The sequence below is a fragment of the Trichosurus vulpecula genome, chromosome 3 (genome assembly GCF_011100635.1).
Source record: "Trichosurus vulpecula isolate mTriVul1 chromosome 3, mTriVul1.pri, whole genome shotgun sequence".
NCBI lineage: Eukaryota > Metazoa > Chordata > Mammalia > Diprotodontia > Phalangeridae > Trichosurus > Trichosurus vulpecula.
This window is the reverse complement of record NC_050575.1, coordinates 8,144,759-8,165,246: the sequence shown is the minus strand read 5'-3', so window position 1 is coordinate 8,165,246 and position 20,488 is coordinate 8,144,759. Positions and strand designations below refer to the sequence as shown.

Genomic DNA, 20,488 nt, shown 5'->3' with positions numbered 1-20,488 from the left:
AATATAAACACAAGCCATCAGTAGTATCATTATTTCTATTCTTACTGCTCTGGCTCCAAAAGCAATAGGATAGCAGACATCCATGGTGGGAACTTGTTACAAATGGCTGGAGCACTCTTCAAATTATCAGCTCAATCTAGGGAATAAAAATTGGCCTACCGTGCATGTGCCCAGAACAACCCATTCACTCTGAAAATGAAGTGCCCTTCAAATTGTGAAGCACTACATTTGGAAAGGATCAAGGGTTTGGGCATGCACAGCTCAGAACAATTTAATATTATTGGAGCGCTTTGGATGGTTTTTTCTTTATTAACATTTCATTTTGGGAAGGAATCAAGTAACTTTATGTTATGGTTCTAAACACATGGAATAATCAAAATGCAACAACCCAATACTCAAAAACCCCTTGAAGCCAAGAAACTGGGGGAAAAGAAAAGGAAAAGCAATCCTTCAAATGTTGAGTTTCTCACTAACATAACATGATTTCCTTCACCTACTATATAGTGTACTGGAAAATATACTATATTTGGAGGCAGATGACAGAGCTCTGCCACTTACTACTTGGGTCATTTTGGGCAAAGCACTTAATCTCCTGCCGTCTCAACTGTCCCATCTACAAAATGAGTGAATTGGACTGGCTGCTCTCTAAGGTCCTTGCAGCTTCAATTCTCTTCTCTGCCTTTCATGATCTATTTGACCTTGGAAAAGTCACTTCATACTTCTTGGCTCCAATTCCCAAATATGAAATTTGGAAATAATAACAAATACACTTCATTTCCTCCCCAAGGCCTCATCAAAGTACGGAAGTGACTTGGAGTTCTGGAAGGAAATCCTTCATCACCTGTTGCCTTACCTATTGGATTAGCCTCGTAATGGCCTTCCTGCATAATCTCACTTCACTGTCATCCTCCACAGAGCTGCCAAAGAGATGTTTTTTTTAAATATGCAGGTCTCATCATGATATTCCCCTACTCATCAAACTCCATAGTTCCCTATTAGTTCATCTCAAATATTAATTCTTGCATTTGGTGTTTTAAGCTGTTTACATCCTGGCCCCAACTATCTTCCTGGCCTTTAATTACTGTATATTACTATGTTAGCTCCTTTCATGTATACTAGAGCCCAGGCAAATGGGCCTTCATATTGCCACAATCCACCTCATATCTTTATGCCCATGCATGGTTTGTTCCCCAAGTCCTGGACTGAATTCCCTCCTTACATTTGTCTCACAGAATCTCCAGTTTCCTTCAAGATTCAGATTAAATGCAATCTTCTACAGGAAGCCTTTCCTGGTCTAAAATCATCCATCTCCCTTAACATCATTATGTATCATGCATGCATGTGCATTTGTATGTGTGTACACCTGTGTCCATGCTGTCTCAAATTTGAACTTGAATTTAAATAAAATGTTAGAATAAAGCATGATTATTGAAAAAAATGTTAATGATTTAACTGCTCACTCAAATTATTTAGTGGGACAGAGATTAAATGAACTCAGATCTTTTGAATCAGTTGTTTCATCATGTTAAATGAGGAGGCTGGGTGGGCTGATCCTTAAGGTCCTTTGTAGCTTCAATTCCCAGCTTTTCCACTATTCGATTCCATTACTTGGCCTTAGATGAACCACATTGTTCTTCCAGGCTTCAATTGCCCGATCTGTAAAGTGGAAATAATAATGCTATACTGTAAGCCTCTTGAAGGGAGGGACAGTTTCACTTTTGTCTCTGTATCCCCAAGACCTAATGCAGTACCTGGCATAGCTGATACTTAATAAATTCTTGTGGTTTAATTCAATCATTGAATGACTGAATGATCACAGGCCCTGGCTGATCCTGTCAAGTTGGAAAGTCTTCACGTGTGGTGGCATCATTGGAATGTAACACTGTCACTAAGAAAGATGACCAGTTTAGTTAGGTATAGAAGGAAAGAATACTCAGAAAAATGGCCAGTAGGTGATTCAAGATTTTTATCACAGCATGAAATCATGTATACAGAATGGAGAGACATCATGATGTAGTGGAAAGTGTTGGATATGGTGTCCGAGTTGTTGAATTCACAAGTCACTATCCGTGTAGCCTTAAGTCATGTACTAACCACAGAGAAACTCAGTGTGTAAGGAAAATGAGACAGTTGGACTAGATGACCTCTAGATGGTCTCTTCATTGTCTAAATATATGACTAATGCCTTTTTCTTTTTTCCTGTGGAAGGAGCAACCACAATGAAGAAATCGCAGATTATTTAGGATTTGATTTTTTATAGTACGTTACAGTGTTGTCATGAGGAGAGTATTTCAAAATTCTTAAAGCTCTATAGAAATGTGAGTTATTAATTTTTGCACAAACAAAGCCAATGCAAGCAAGATTAGGAGGGAAGCAGAAAACTGGGAAAGAATTTTTACAACTAGTATCTCTGATGAAGGCCTCATTTCTTTTTTTTAATATTTTTTTTTATTTTTAGTTTACCACACACGGTTCTACATAATTTTGAGTTCCAGATTTTCTCCCCTTCCTCCCCCCTCTCTCCCCAAGATGGCATGGAAGCTTATATAATTATCATGTATAACTTTGCATTGAATTAATTTATACACTAGTCAAGTTGTGGAGAATAATTATGACCAATGAAATGAGTCATGAGAAAGAAGAGACAGAACCAAAAGAAAACAAAAAAAACCACAACAACAAAAAAAAGCCAAGAACAAAAACAAAAGGGAAGAAAAAAAGGCAAGCATGTAGTGTGCCTCAATCTGCATTCAAACTTTGTAGTTCTTTCTCTGGATGAAGATAGCATTCTCCATCCTGGGTCCCCTGGAGTTGTTCTTGCACCTTGCGTTGCTGAGAAGAGCGAAGTCTGTCAGGGTTGGTCCTCACAGAATCCATGTATCTGTGGTTGTGTACAATGTTCTCCTTGCTCTGCTCTGCTCACTCAGCATTATGTCGTGTAGGTTTTTCCAGGTTGTTATGAAGTCCGTATCATCCCCATTTCTTATGGCACAATAGTATTTCATTACCTTCATATACCACAGCTTGTTCAGCCATTCCCCAATTGATGGGCATCCCTTTGATTTCCAATTCTTGGCTACCACAAGGAGAGCCACTATAAATATCCTTGTACATATGGGTCCCCTTCCCTCTTGTGTGATTTCTTTGGGATACAACCCTAGAAGTGGCATTGCTGGGTCAAAGGGTATGAACATTCCTATGGCCCTTTGGGCATAGTTCCAAATTACTCTCCAAAATGGCTGGATCATCTCACAACTCCACCAGCAATGTAACAATGTTCCATTTTTCCCACATCCTCTCCAGCATTTGTCATCCTCCTGCTTTGTTATTTTAGCCAATCTTACAGGAGAGATGTGGTATCTGAGAGTTGTTTTGATTTGCATTTCTCTAATCAGTAGTGATCCAGAGCATTTTTTCATATGCCTATAGATAGCTTTAATTTCTTCCTCTGACAACTGCCTGTTCATATCCTTTGACCATTTCTCAATTGGGGAATGGCTTGTATTCCTATATATTTGGCTCAGTTCCCTGTATATTTTAGAAATGAGGCCTTTATCAGAGATACTAGTTGCAAAGATTTTCTCCCAATTTTCTGCTTCCCTCCTAATTTTTGTTGCATTGGCTTTTTTTGTACAAAAACCTTTCAATTTAACATAATCAAAATTATCCATTTTGCATTTTGTAATGCTCTCTATCTCTTGTTGGGTCATGAATTCTTTTCTTTTCCATAAATCTGATAACTAAACTATTCCTTGCTCTCCCAAATTACTTGTGGTATCAGCTTTTACTCCTAGATCATGAACCCATTTTGACTTTATTCTGGTATGTGGTGTAAGATATTGGTCTATGCCCAGTTTCTGCCCTACCCTTTTCCAATTTTCCCAGCAGTTTTTCTGAAATAGTGAATTCTTAGCCCAGAAGCTGGCCTCTTTGGGTTTATCAAAGAGTAGATTGCTATAGTTGTTGACTTCTCCATCTTGTGTCCCTATTCTATTCCACTGATCCACACCCCTGTTTCTTAGCCAGTACCAGGTACTTTTGATGACTGCTGCTCTGTAGTACAGTTTAATATCTGGTATGGCTAGAAGGCCTCATTTCTAAAATGTATAGAGAACTTTGTCAAATTCATAAGAATAGAAGTCATTCCCCAATTGATACATGGCCAAAGGATATGAACAGGCAGTTTTCAGAGGAAAAATTTAAAGCTATCTATAATATAAAATGCTCTAACTGTCTATTGATTAGAGAAATGTAAATCAAAACAACTCTTATGTACCACATCACACCTATCCAATTGGCTAACTTGACAAAACAGGAAAATTATAAATGCTGGAAAAGATGTGGGAAAGTTGGTACACTAATGCATTGTTGGTGGAGTTGTGAACTGATCCAACTATTCTGGAGAGCAATTTGGAACTATGCTCGAAGGGCTACAAAAATGTTCATACCCTTTAACCCACCAATACAACTTCTAGGCTTGTATCCCAAAGAGATCATAAAAATGGGGAAAGGACCCACATATAGAAAAATATTATAGCAGCTCTTTTTGTGGTGACCAAGACCTGGAAATTAAGGGGACACCCATCAATTGGGGAAGGTTGAACAAGTTGTGGTGTATGAATGTAATGCAATACTATTGTGTTATAAGAAATGACAAGCAGGCAGACTTCAGAAAAATCCAGACAACTTATATGAACAGATAGTGAGCGAAATGAACAGAAACAAGAGAACACTGTACACAGTAACAGCCACATTGTACAATGACTAACTTTGATAATCTTAGCTCTTCTCAGAAATGCAAGTACCTAAGATGATCCCAAAAGACTCATGCTGGAAAATTTTATTTGTATCCAGAGAAAGAACTATGGAGTCTGAATGAAGATCGAAGCATACTGTTTACTCTCTCTCTCTTTTTTTTTTTGTTGTTTTGTTTCATTTTTTCTTTCCCATTCTTTCTTATTCTTTACAACATGACTAATGCAAACATATGTTTAGTAAGAATATATATTCAGAGCCTTTAACATATTGCACCTTGTCTTGTGGAGGGGGGAGGGGAGGTGGAGATTATTTCTTTTTTTTTGCAGAAGAGAAGGCAGGGCAATTGGAGTTAAGTGACTTGCCCAAGGTCACACAGTTAGTAACTGTGTCAAGTGTCTGAGGCCAGATTTGAACTCAGGTCATCCCGACTCCAGAGCCAGCGCTCTACTCACTGCACCACTTAGCTGCCCAAGGTGGAGAAAATGTAAAACTCAAAAACTTATAGAAGTGAATGTTGAAAACTAAAATTAATTAATTTAAAGAAAAAATAGATGTGAGTTATTATTTGAATTCTTCATAGCTCAGCTCAAATCTTAGCTTCTCCACGAAGCCTTCCTTGATCCTTTCTTCTTTACTCTCTCCCTCTCTTCAGAGCTTGAGACTACTGGTCCTAGGAGGAGTAAGCACACTGATCACTTTTCAGACGCATTTCCATCATCTCCCTTTGTTGCTATTTCTCAGCAACCTCTCCTCCTGTTAGAGTCTCTCCTTTCAAGTTTATTATCAAATGAGATCCTAGTAGTAGTTCGCCACTAGTCCCCAAGACATTCTTTTTACTTTCTCAAGTTACTCAATACCTGGCTTATGCATAGGACAGTGAGGTGGCATAGAAAATAGAGTGCTGGGCCAGGAATAAGGAATACCTGAGTTCAAATCTGGCCTCAGATATTTACTAGTTGTGTCACCCTGTGCAAGTCACTTAATTCTATTTGCCTCAGTTTCATCATCCATAAGATGACCTGGAGAAGGAAATGGCAAACCATCCCAGTATCTTTGTCAAAAGAAAATACAACAAATGGGGATCATGCAGAGGCAGATGGGCCTGGAAATGACTAAACAACAACACCCGGCTCATAGTCTTCCATTCTGCATCAATTTCTGCCTTTCTGCTATGGACTTTTAAAGTACATGTTGGTTTCCTTTCAAATGCCCTAAACTTTCAGATTCTCCAATCTCCACGATCTATTCCATCATTCTACCACAGCTACATACAGTGATGGCCACAGCCTTGAATTTGACACAACCATAAGTATTCCTTTTCAATGATCAAAAACTCAGAATTCTTTCTTTTAATTAAAACACCCATCTTTCCTTATGTCCCGCTGCTTGTAAGCATACTCTCCATCCTCATTTGGGAAGTGAAATTCCTCCATCTCTCAGTATTTTCCCAGGTTATCACTTTTGTTCTAATCTCATTTCCCTCTCTTCTCAATCTCAACCACATAGTTAATTCATTAAACTCTATATCATCCTCTTCTTTCAACTCCTCTCCCTGTCTCACACAATTATCGATACGCTTGTTTTGCCAAAACTCCCCTTTGACCATTTATCAATTGAGGAATGACATATTCTTATGAATTTGACTCAGTTCTCTATATGTTTTAGAAATGAGGCATTTATCAGAGATACTAGCTGTAAAATTTTTTTCCCAGTTTTCTGTTTCACTCCTAATCTTGCTTGCATTGTCTTTGTTTGTACAAAAACTGATAACTCGCATTTCAATAATGCTTTAAGGATTTTGAAATACTTTCCTCATGACAACACTGTAAGGTATTGTAAAAAAATCAAGTCTTAAATGATCTGTGATTTCTTCATTGTGGGTGCTCCTTCCACAGGAAAAAGTAAAAGGCATTAGAGTCATAGATTTAGACCATGAAGATTATCTCCAACATTTACATTCTTTGCTCTGACTCATGATATGCTTCCCGAAATGAAGGAAATCATGTAATCAAGTTGACTGGGTCCTGCACTACAAATCTGCCTTAACTGAGCCTTCACCATGGGATGACGATACTTTTATTCTTTTTTATTTTTTAAGCTTGGTGCTTTATTCTCCAAAAGGGTCAACATTTGTCAAAGAGAGGCAGCCTCTAGGGTAAAATCTTTAACAGGATGACAGGATGCTGGATTCTAGCCCAAATAGGGGTAATGTCTCTTCCTTTACTACCTCCCACTGTGGGAGTCAGGATTTCTTCCAAAATTGACTCCTTCCTTTCTCCCTCCCTCAGGGCTCAATCAACTATATCTAAGGCTTTTGAAGATAGCCTCCAACAACAGATTCCAGGGGATAAAAGAAATCTCTGAAAGCTTTCTCAGGCTAGCATGACTATTGTGGAAAAAGGGAGGTTGTAAGGCCAGAGGAGAGTTGGCTGGCTCCCACCTCATTTCACTTTCAAGTTATCTTGGTAGCCTCAGCCTGGATGAGGGTAGTGAGGTCTTGATTGATAAGGAAGACAAACAACACACTGATGATCTCCATCATTGAGTTGTTGTTGAGTTGCCATTTAGAGCCAGGAAGGATGGGTCAACCCTCTGTGTAAATTGGCCATCTGCCATTATTGGCAATGAAGAAGTCATCATTATTCTTCAGCTTGATGACACCTTGTTTTGGAAACATCTTCTAGGCTGGACCCTTGGAGGGACTGATTCCTATCAATCTGGTTGTCCTTGGGGGCTCTTCCCAGAGCAATCTCTCTGGAATGCATCAGGTACCACACCACACACCTACACAGAAGAGCAGGTTATCAAAGTCTGGAGAACTCATTCATGTGATTTTGTCCATCGATACCTGCCATTTGTATAGCTTCTGCTCTACCTACCAAATTTCCCGTTTCAGGCATCTGTCAGTTACCATTAGCTTATGTTCCAGCACCTCATCCCATATGTCCTTAAGCTTGTTGTCATCAATCAGAGTCTCAGCAGGTGAAAAATTAAGTGCTCTGTCCCTTTTGGCAACAGTTTCTCTGTCTGGTTCTCTAGGAGATGGTACTGCTCCATGAGCTACCAGTGGCTCTGCAGGGCCTTGGGTATGGGGGACAAGTAGAAGGCATTGTGAAGCGGGTCTTGAAAGGTCTCCAGGGAAGACTGGCTGGCTGATCCCACCTTGCTCAAAAGCTGCTCTTCAGCTTTGTTGAACAAAGCTTCTCTTTGTATGGCTGCAATGGCCTCTGGGTGTAGCTGCCTCATTGTCTTACAAGCCAATGTGGAGATGACAGGATAATACAGCAGGGAATACCATGTTTTCCTAGACCTCCTGAAGTATGAAACAGCAGCTAGATTTCACACCTAGGTGGACAGATGTCAGATTATTGGTCTGTAACACAGCGCTGATGAGCAAGAGATTGTCTGCTGGCTTTCAGTGGCACAGGCCCTTGGTCAACTGTGGTGGCTGCTTACTTTTCCTCATGCATTTAGTGGGACTAAGGGCAAGGACTTGGATGGGGGTGGGGATGGTACTGGTATACTCAACCCCTTGGATACCTCTTCTTTTCACTGGAAGAAGGCTCACTCCTTGAGCAACATCTCAGTTTCTCTCCTGTGGCAACCTTGACCGAAGTAGATGATTTCACCAGGCTACTCTCCACCAACTCATTATAAAATTTATTCCTCTTAATAAACCTGGAAGAGCTTCTTGATTGCAAATAGTGCCCAAGCCCTTAGGAAGAGCTTTATTTCTACCTGGCCAATGACTCCTTATCCTCTCAGCAGCTGGCAGTGTCATCAGAGATCAATCTTACAGTCCCTGAGGATCTTTGTTCATCCTTCAAGTGGCTTAAAGCCAAATGAAAGGGATAGGAAGAGTCCCACAGGTTCCTCCAAGGCTTCAGATAGAGTGACTTGAGAAAGAAGTCATTCTTAGACCACCAGCTCCAATACACTATTCTCTGTGGGGACAGCAACAACCACAGGGCCTCAACTAACTGACTTTCATGACATACTTCCAATTTTGGGTCTTGGGAGAGGACCTGATACTTTTATTCCTAATTTATTTTCTACCTCTGTTGCAACAGATGTTCTTCCAAGCCTTCTCTGCTTATAATCCCACACCACCTCCTTCATCAGGTGATGACATCACCTCAATGTTTTACTGAGAAAATGGAGCTCATTGACTATATTTTTGACTTTTTCTCATTCCCTGTATCTTTCAGTTCCTGTATATCGTTCTCTCATTCTCTCTTCCTTTAGCACAGTTTCTGACAAAGAAACTTTAATGGGGCCAACCCTTTCAATTGTATCATTTGTCTTTATTAAGTTAACAAAACATTAAATCAAGGCCTGATTTTAGCGTTTGATGATTTCTTAGGTGTATATGTTCGCACTGAAATTTTAACTATTAGCTCTCCAGAGCTGGCAAGTGAGTGATTAAGCATTTATCAAATGCACATTTTACTGCTGATGTTAAGTCATAATAATAATAATAAAAAAGAGAAGAAAAAGAAGAAAAAAGGGCTAAGTTTTATAGTGTTTAAAATTTACAAAGTGCTTTCTTTACAAAATTCCACTGAGGTAAGTATTCCAAGAATAACATTCATTTTACAGAAGAGAAAACTAAAGGTCATAGAAAAGTGACTTACCAGGGCACAAAGTCAGTAAGCACTGGGGAGTTAATGAATTGCAAACACAATCTTCTGGCTACAAATTTCTAATGCATGGCAGCTACCCTTCTAGAGACATTCTAGTCTTGAATTGAGCTTAATTATTTCCACCTATGTTGTACACAATATATAACTTAAGATATACTTGAGATTCCTAATAAAATTAGGGAATGAGACAAGAAATAACTTCTTTAGTGATAAATTATAAACACGAAATGCATGACACAGGCCATCTATTTGAATTGTATTCAACAGGCATCTAAGTACCTACTATGTGTAAGATATTATGCTAGGCTCTAAGGATACAAACTTTAAAATGGACAAAAAGTAAGCCCAGGCCTTCCCAATTTTAAACTCTACTAGGAGGAATACAAACTGCAAACAGATAAATAAATATAAGACTCTTGGAGGATTGAGAGAACACTAACAAATAGAAGGACCAGAAAAGGCTCAACATAAGATGGGAGCATGGCCTTGAAGGACTGAAGAATCTTTTTTTTTATTTAATATATTTAGTTTTCAGCATTGATTTTCACAAAAGTTTGAATTACAAATTTTTCCCCATTTCTACCCTCCCCCCTACTCCAAGATGGTGTATATTCTGGTTGCCCCATTCCCCAGTCAGCCCTCCCATCTGTCACCCCACTCCTCTCCCATCCCCCTTTCCCTTCTTCTCCTGTAGGGCAAGATAAATTTCTATGCCCCATTGCCTGTGTATCTTATTTCCTAGTTGCATGAAAAAACTTTTTTGTTGTTGTTGTTGTTTTTGAACATCTGTTTTTAAAACTTTGAGTTTCAAATTCTCTCCCCTCTTCCCTCCCCACCCACCCTCCCTAAGAAGGCAAGCAATTCAACATAGGCCACATGCATATCATTATGTAAAACCCTTCCACAATACTCATGTTGTGAAAGATTAACTATGTTTTGCTCCTTCCTAACCTATCCCCTTTTATTGAATTTTCTCCCTTGACCTTGTCCCTTTTCAAAAGTGTTTGTTTTTGATTACCTCCTCCCCCGTCTGCCCTCCCTTCTATCATCCCCCCTTTTTACTCTTCTTCCTCCTTTCCTGTGGGGTAAGATACCCAATTGAATGTGTATGGTATTCCCTCCTCAGGTCAAATCTGATGAGAGCAAGCTTTACTCATTGCCCCTTACCTGCCCCCTCTTCCCTTCCTACAGAACCACTTTTTCTTGCCACTTTTATGCGAGATAATTTACCCCATTCTATCTCTCCCTTTCTCTCTCTCTCAATATATTCCTCTCTTATCCCTTAAATTGATTTTATTTTTTTAGATATCATCCCTTCATATTCAACTCACCCTGTGCCCTTTGTGTGTGTGTGTGTGTGTGTATACATATATATATTTATATATACCTACATATGTACATACATGACACACACACATATATATATATGTATACACACACACACACACACACACACACACACACACACACATATATATATATATGCAAATTCCTTTCAGCTACTATGATATTGAGGTCTCATGAATCATACACATCATCTTTCTATGTAGGCATGTAAACAAAACAGTTCAACTTTAGTAAGTCCCTTATGATTTCTCTTTCTTATTTACCTTTTCATGCTTCTCTTGATTCTTGTGTTGGAAAGTCAAATTTTCTATTCATCTCTGATCTTTTCACTGGGAAAGCTTGAAAGTCCTCTATTTTATTGAAAATCCATATTTTGCCTTGGAGCATGATACTCAGTTTTTCTGGGTAGGTGATTCTTGGTTTTAATCCTAGTTCCATTGACCTCCGGAATATCATATTCCAAGCCCTTCGGTCCCTTAATGTGGAAGCTGCCAGATCCTGTGTTATCCTGATTGTTTTTCCACAATATTCAAATTGTTTCTTTCCGGCTGCTTGAAGTATTTTCTCCTTGACCTGGGAGCTCTGGAATTTGGTGACAATATTCCTAGGAGTTTTCTTTTTGGGATCTATTTGAGGAGGCAATCTGTGGATTCTTTCAATTTCTATTTTACCCTCTGGCTCTGGAATATCAGGTCAATTCTCTTTGATAATTTCTTGAAAGATGATATGTAGAGTCTTTTTTGATTATGGCTTTCAGGTAGTCCAATAATTTTTAAATTATCTCTCCTGGATCTATTTTCTAGGTCAGTGGTTTTTCCAATGAGATATTTGACATTGTCTTCCATTTTTTCATTCCTTTGGTTCTGTTTTATAATATCTTGATTTCTCATGAAGTCACTAGCTTCCGCTTGCTCCAATCTAATTTTTAAGGTAGTATTTTCTTCAGTGGTCTTTTGGACCTCCTTTTCCATTTGGCTAATTCTGCCTTTCAAGGCATTCTTTTCCTCATTGGCTTTTTGGAGCTCTTTTGATATTTGAGTTAGTCTATTTTTTAAAGTGTTGTTTTCTTCAATATTTTTTTCAGTATTTTTTTTTGGGTCTCCTTTAGGAAGTCATTGACTTGTTTTTCATGATTTTCTTGCATCCTTCTCATTTCTCTTCCCAATTTTTCCTCTACTTCTCTAACTTGCTTTTCCAACTCCTTTTTGAGCTCTTCCCTGGCCTGAGACCAGTGGGACTGAAGAATCTAATATACCTGTCCTTTTTCACTACTCTGCTCAAGATTCTTCAGTGACTTCCATACTATGATGATGATACTTCTGTGCCTAACCAGGAATCTAAGAGAGAGACTCTTCCATTAGTCTTAGACATGACTCCATACCACCTTGTAACCACCTGATAACCAATAAATGATAGTCAAATGATCTCTAGAAAAATCATTTTGGCAGCTGTGTGTAGGTTAGATTGGAGAGGGAGAGATTTGAGGCAAGGAGACCAATTAGGAGGCTATTACAATAGTCCAGGTGTGAGAAAGAATGCTGAGTGTGAGGAATATGAAATTTGATTTGAATGGAGAATTATGAAGGGAAATAATATGAAATAAGTGTGGAAAGATAGGTTGGAGACAAATTGGTGGCTTCAAATGCCAAGGAGAAAAACTTTTATTTATTCTAAAAGCAACAGAGAACCCAAGAAGATTTTTAAGCAGAAGACTGGTATAGTTAGACTAATATCTTTAGGAAATTATTCTCATGGTTGCATGAAGGATGGATTTATTAAAGCAGAAAGAAACTAGAAGCAGGGAAATCAGTCTGAAGGTTGTTGCAATATGCTGGTGAGAGATGAGGCCCTGAGCTATAATGATGGCCATTTGGGCAGAGAGTAAAAGAAAAATATAAAAGATGTTATGAAAGTAGAATGCACAGGATTTAGCAGTTGATTGGATACAGGAAAGGAAGAAGGTAGAAGGGCCAAGACTGAATCTGAAGTTCAAAACTCTGACTGACTGGAAAGATAATGATGCCTTCCACAAAGAGAACAAAGTTGTAGGAGGAGCAGCTTTGTGATAGAAGACAGTGAGTTGTTTTAGACAAGTTGAGTTTGAGGTATTTACTAGAAAAAAAAAGATGAAGCTGTCTGGTTGGAAGTTGTTTATGTGGACTGGAACCCATACAAGAGTTTAGGGAAAGATATGTAGAGTTGTTCCTTTTCAGACCAACATAGGACTGGAGTCACCTGCACAAATATGATAGATGGAGCTGACAAGATCACTAATAAGAAGATCCTAACCCACTTTTCAGTACTTTGTGTGTGTGTATTGTCTTTCTCTAGTAAAATGTCAGTGTCTTGAGGGTAAGACTTATTTCTACTTGTATTTACATTCCCTATACTTACTGCAGTGCCTAGCACATAGTAGGTGTAATAAATGGCTGTTGGCTTGACTTTCCCCTCAGTAGCCAATACATTCATTAGCATAGCAATCTCATAGTGTTTTTCTCCTTGGATCATGTCCCAGGTGACTAACACCCCTCATTCCCCAAGTGCTTGGCTGAAGAAGAAACACTGCTGATTATATCTTTGTCCAGGTTTCCCACTAACTGGGTGATATCCAATCTCTGTGACAACCTCAGAGTCCAAGAGCCCAGGAAGGTAAACGCCATGCTGCCTTCTACTAGTTCCAGTCAAATTGGATAACTGATATTTTCCTCCGCCTCAAGCTATCCCCAATCCTTGGAAGTGGAAATAGCTTCATCTATCTCCAATTCGCCCCTGCCTTTCAGCTCTTTTGATCCCTTTAACATTGACTTGTTACTACTCTTAGGTCAAGTCCTATTTCCCAGCCAAAAACAAACAAAAACAAAACAAAATGACAACAAAACACAGAATGGGATGACCTTTATTCTCATCTTTCTACCTCCATCATCTAGAAAGGAGTTTTACGAATAATAGATGCTCAATAAATGTTTGTTAAATTGGATTGAACTACTTGTGTGTTTATCGCAAGTGTAACCAAATAGCTCTTCAGTTTGCTTATCTGTAAAATGAAGATTTTAATATTGACATGGCATATTTTGAAATGATGTTGTGAGAAATGCTTTTTTAAAAATAGAAAATAATGTATTTAAGAGTTATGAGTATTAATAATAACCAGAGAAATAATGAGGATGTTAGTGTCAGACCCAGCACAAAAGGCTGGCGTTACCACTTCCCTTCAAAAATGCTGCCTGCGAGGATCTCTGATTTTTCTCCAATAACAATTTTTATTCCTGTCAAAGCATTTCTGCATTTCTTTTATTTTACTCTAGTCCTTTCTAGGGTCATTTTCTCTTTTGGATTTTTATCTTATTTTCTAGGAGTGTGGAGAGGAACTAACCTTATGATTTTTATTTTACAAGGAACTTCCTCTACCAATATGTCTGTACCTTCTGTATTAACTTAGCATTTAAGAGAGTTGCCTAAAGTACTGAGAGGTTAAGAGACTTGCCCAAGGTCACACTAACCATTATGTATCAGAGGCAGGGCTTGAACCCAGATCTTTCTGGTTATATCAACTACACAACACCTCCTCTCACAGTGTTGCTTTTACAAACACTTTTCCCCTCCTCTTCGCCCAGTTTTACATCTTTGCCTATTTAGCCCTGAATATGTAAAAATGTTTTAAAGTATTTCTGAGCACCTTAATATGTGTTAGAGAAATTCATTTCAAAACTTCCACTGGCCAGCCTTCTTATTAGGTGGGTTTTATTGTAATTTCTACAGCACGGACTTGATCGTTTATTGAAATTTCATCCTAAGATTTCAGTAATAGGAAGATAATGTATGTTGGGAAACTAGTATTCGATGATCTGAAGGGAACTCTAAGAAACCTGCTCATTTTATTTGAAAGAATTTTCTTACTAATACAGAAACAATGGATAACCCTACAGAGTGAGCTTGTGTCCTAAGAAATACGGAGCAAGAGATTCATTTGATGGAGAGGAGGAAAGGGAACTGGAAGACAGAGAGGAATGATGCTGGGATTTATGAAACCTTTAAACAATTCACCCCCAGTTTTGATTATATGTAAATATTTAACATAACAAACTAATAATATTTCAGATTCTTGCTGAATAGGTAAAGGTAATAGTAGATAATTTGCCAGTGGAGGGGGAGGCCTGGATGCTAGATTTCCTGTAATACCCATCTTCTGACATACTAATGAGGTTTGTGTCAGTTAAATGTTGACAAGCTCAGAATCATGACCCGGTCTAAATGCCTGAGTCATGGCAGGGGGTTAAAAAAGAGAATATTTGAGAATAATGTGAATTAAAAAGGCAAGTTAGTTTAAATTTCTGTTTGGTACGGCCTGAGGCCTACAACTCCAATGGGAATACACTCTAGCTGGAGGGTTGATGAATGCCCTTAATGAAGTTGGACAACCTGGAATACATGCATAAAATGATTTTAAATATTGATATGATGTCATTGTGTGTCTGAAGAGATTGAAATGTTCATTCTCCAAGACCGACAGGTTCCATCTAGTTTATTAAAGGAGAAAATGATTATTTACATTTAAAAATGTAGTGAATGTGCAGATAGATGCCTAGGTAATAAAATAATTATTGCATTCAGGGAAAGAGAAACATTCAATCTTCTGGTGGGGGGTGTAACATGGAAGATATGACTTAGACGCAAGTGGCTTTGAGTTTATAGCTGCTATTAAAAAGACACTGTCCCTTGCCTTTCTGATTACAGCCAGACATCCATAAAGTATGTGCAGTCAATGGACCCTCCTTCTATAGTTAATTACTTTTAACGTGTTTATGTTGATGACGAGGGAGGGATGACTGAAATACTACAAGAGGGGGTGGATGGTCTCACATTTTTTCTGGGATGTGTCTATTATAACATTTCCATGACACTGCCTGGTTTTCAGGAACGCTTCTCAGTGAAGGGAAGAACTATGGCGTTATACTGGTAAGTTCAGTTCTGTTGTGATATGAGGATTTTTACGGAGAATGCCTCCGGGCAGCTGTCTGCCTCGTGTGTTCAATATTACAGCTGTATAACCTGCTGAGGTAGAAGTGTATTAGAGGGAGCAGGGAGTGCAGAGTCAGCTGGAGGTTTTGAGTGCTAACTAGGCCGATGAACCAGAGGCAGACCAAGGTATAAAAATAAAATAACACCAGGCTATTTTATTTTCTGCCTATGCATCTAAGTTGGGAATGTTAATTGCACCTCTCCAGATGTTCGATTGTAGCTCTTAGAGAGCCATGTAAATACCGCGCTCACTATCCTATTACTTCCTATTAATCTAATGTCACTCTCTCAATGACTGGGTACGTATGACAGGTAAATCAGACCAATCCATTCATGACAGCTTTCTCCAGTATCAATCTCATTGCCATGGCCAAATCAATAGGGTGACACTGACTGATAGCGGTTGACTTCATGCTATACGGTATACTCCTTTTATAGGCATGAACATGGCCAACTGGTGTTGGCAACCAGTTAAAATTATGTAACCCCAATGACCTCCCTTTCAGCCTTAATACTTTCTTGACTCCTATTGCATCAATCTCTCTTTATTCTTCTTCCTCTTTTTTCCTTCTATTCCTCAGTCTCATTCCTAGATACTGTTACTACTCTAGCTTGCTGCTGCATCAGAGTTAATTAATGAAAGGATGAGCTAGGGCTTGTATATATTTATAAAAGCTAGAGGGTAATGTTTTAACATCTTTCATTCATTCAACAAACATTAATTAAAACCTACTAAATATCAGATCCTGGAATATGAGAACCATTAAAATTAATAATAATAATTAATAATAATAATGTCCTCAAGGAATTTGCAATCTAGAAAGGAAAGAAAATTCAGAAGTAACTATAATATAATATGTAATATGATAAGTCCATAAATGGACAACAGTGGTTTGGTTTTTCTGTGGGTTTTTTTTAGAGTTCCAGAAAAGGAGAAATAATTTCTGACTTTGGGTAAATAAAGTATGTTTTCATAGAGGAGGTGTCATTTGATGGAGGTCTTTTCAGATAGGTAGGATTTCAAAAGATAGTGAAGGGGGAAGGGGACAATGAGGAGTGTATTCCAGATATAGAAAAAAGCATAAGTAAAGGCCTTTATCAATAGAATTGATAAAGAGACTAACATGTTCAGGGAATAGTGAATTTTACAGTTTATTTGGGGTATAGAGCACAGAAAAGAATAAAATGGGAAATTAAAATCTTCAAGGAAATGGCAGCAGATTCTCACACTATAAAGAAGAGACAATTTTCCCAGAAAGGTCTTTTCCTTTCTTTAATGAAAACCACTCTTCTGCATGTCAAGGGAATCCATTTTCCAACTTGTCTCCATAAATCTGGCCCACAGCGGGCTCCTATCAACTTCAAAGTGAAGGCTACACTTGAATCACCTGTGCTAAGGCATGAAACAAAGGTCAAAATGGGCCTAATCATCCTGATTATCTTAGAAGAGCACACAAATTCACTTAGCTACTTTCTCCTTGGTTTCATTTTTTTTTGAATATGTAAAATTGTTGTGGATTTTATTCAAAAAGGAATTTTAGCAAAAGGGGGAAAGTGAATAGAGTATCTGCCTGAACTACAATGCATCATTATTGCCTGCCATCCAAACTGTTATAATATTAGAGTGTTAATGATGGTATCATAGAACATAGGATGCAAGTTGTGGAGTGGATAGGTCCTTTGATCACACAATTTAGGAGTTAGAAAGGTCTATAGGCAATATCTAGTTTAACCTTCTCTTTTACGTAGGAAAATACTGGGCCTCAAACAGATTAAGAAATGTGCCAAAAACTGGTTAGTCACTCCTCCCTGATTTGTTCGAACTATGGCTTTTGTCTCTTTTGACTTTCAAAGGCTAGGTCTAAATAAAAAAAAAAAATCACAGTCTTAGAAGTGAAAAGGATTTCAGTGTCCATCTATTCCAGCCTATGCCTGAACAAGATTCACCACTATATGGTACTTGACCAGTGGTCTTCTGCTTGAAGACCTCCAGTGAGAGAGAATCCACTTCCTTTCAAGGTAGCCGCTTCCATCTTTTCACAGGACTGATGGTTAGGAATTTTTTTTCCTTACATCTAACTAAATTTGTCACTTTCCAACTTCCAAATAGTTCTACCTCTGGGGACTAACAGAACCAGTTTAATCTCTCTTCTACATGACAATCTTTCAAATACTAGGAAACAGATATCATGCTCTCACCACTTGCCCATAAGTCTTCTCTTCTCTTGACCAAACATGCTCACTTCCTCCAAACAATACTCATATGGCATGAACTCAAAACCCTTTACCATTCTGGTTACTCTCTGGACATCCTAGCTTATCAATGACTTCCTTAAACTGTAGCACTTAAGACTGAACACAATACTCCAAATTGGAACCTGATCAGGGGGAGTATAGAGTAATGATTATTTCTTATTTCTGGAAGCCATGACTCTTAAAGCAGACCAAGAACATATTAGCTTTTTTGTGGGGTGGCGTGGGGTTAGGAGGGCCTGTCATATCATGCTGTTGATTCATATTTATCTTGCAGTCCACTAAAACCCCCAGATCTTTTTTCTAGTCATTATCAAGCTATGCCTCTTTTATCTTGAATTTGAGATGCTGATTTTTTTAATCCAAGTGTGAGATTTTATACTTTAATTCCTATCAGAGGGATTAAAGCCCTATTAGAGGCAGGTAGGCAACTCAGTGCTTAGAAAACTGGGTCTGGAGTCAGGAAGACATGAGTTCAAATCCAACCTCAGAATCTTACTGTCAGTGTGAGCCTACTATCAGTTGGCAAATCATTTAACCTCAGTCTGCCTCAGTTTCCTCAACTGTAAAATGGGGGTAATAACAGCACCTATTTTTTCAGGGTTATTGTGAGGAAGAAATGAGATATTTCTAAAGATATTAGCCCTATGTCTGGCACATCTTGTTGTTGCTGTCCACTCATTTCAGTTGTGTCCAACACACTCTTTGTGACCCCACAGTAGGTGATAGATAAATGCTTATTCCTGGGCATATCCCTTCCCCCACCTTCATCAAATTTCTTCTTATTAGAACCCCATTGTTCTTTTGGGTCCTGACTCTGCAAATTTGCCTTTCTCACAACCATTGATTAACAATGTTAAAAAGCCCAGGGCCAAGCACTGAAATCTTGAGTACTCCATTAAGGCTGTACTTCTGAGTTTGCATCAATGACTGTTCTTTGTGTCTGGTGATTCAACCAGGTCTGAATCCACTTAACTATCCTGTCATTGAGTCCAATTGTGTCAAACTCTAAAAGAAACTGGGGCCACTAAACTTTACACAAGGATTCCTGTGGGCTATATATTGACTTCATTTTAAAATGCAAAGTTATCTGAGTTACCATATTTTTATTTGTTTTGTTAAATATTTCCCCATTACATTTTAATCTAGTTTGGGCCACACTAGGGAAGGTTGTGGGTCCTATGTAGCCAGCTGGTCACATGTTTGACACTTGTGAATTCTAGTCCATATCTTTCAGATTTTCCTCAGCATTAACATAAGATCCTTCAGGTAGATTATAGCTATAATATTCTCTCCATCTACCAGTTTACTAATAATATTAAAAAATGAAATGTTTCATTTGGCATGGATTTTTCTTACTAAAACCATACTATCACTTCATAACTGCTCTTTCTTTTTCTAGATATTCACTAGTAATTTCTTTAATAAAACAAAGGCTTTTTATAAGACATTCACAGAGTATTCTCAGAACTGGAAGAGATCATAGTATAATAGATTTAGGGTTAGAAGAACCTACAACGTGTTTTAGTCCAACCCATCTTGTTTTGCCGATGAGGAAAATGAGGTTTAACAACCTGAACTCAACTCAGGAGTAGATCTTTAGTGATCAGAAAGAACGAGAAAAGGTACCAGGCTTCCATTAGAACCAAACCAAGCCCTGGGGCTTTAAATGTACATCCCCTATCTCTTAGAATACTTACTTTTCTTCAAAGCTGAGTCCAGACATTACCTCCTAAATGAGAGCTTTCCTTTCCCCAGCCAATAGTGCCTATCCCTTCAATATTAGCTTCTATTTACTTTGTATGTACTTTCACATAGGAGTGTGTGCGCACATTGACTCACCTGATAGGTTATAAACATCTTGGGGGCAAGGACCATTGAATCTTGAATTCCTAGTGTCTCACACAAAGTAGCCCTTAATATAAACTGTTGGTTGATTGTTTTATTGCTTAATTAGGGCAGAACTTATGCCCTTGCTTACTGGGAAAGGTAGAAAAAAAATCCCAGATAGGGAACTTCTGTTCCCTCTTCCTCTCTGAATCCTGTGAATCACACACAAAGGTTACCTAGGCAAAAATTCCCTTCTCCCAATACCATTTCCTGTTCTCTCATCCTTCTCTCACCCCATCCTATCCAATTCTCTATCCTGTTCCAACCTCTCCTTCCTCTATACTCTTCACTCCTTGCTCTCTGCTTCTTGATGTAAACTGCCTCCAGCCCAGTCATCCTACCAGGTAAACAAATATCCCGTTGTATTTTACTCTGTCCATATTATTATTGTCCACTTTCATCCAATTCTAAGCTGTGGCTCTAAGAAGCTGTACAATGCACAGTGGTCACACCCTGGTAAAACCCTGGCAGACAGGCAAGTAGAGGGCAATATCTTCCCCAAGCATGTGAAGCCTTTCCCCAGCAGAATGGGTAGGTTAAAAAAATTGTTCCATGAAGGCAGCTAAAGCTGTTGCTGT

General features: G+C 38.5%; 1 pseudogene; it reads right to left on the bottom strand.

The window, feature by feature from the left end:
• Positions 1–7,210: 7,210 nt before the first annotated feature.
• Positions 7,211–8,578, bottom strand: LOC118845067 (annotated as a pseudogene).
• Between the last annotated feature and the right edge of the window lie 11,910 nt (positions 8,579–20,488).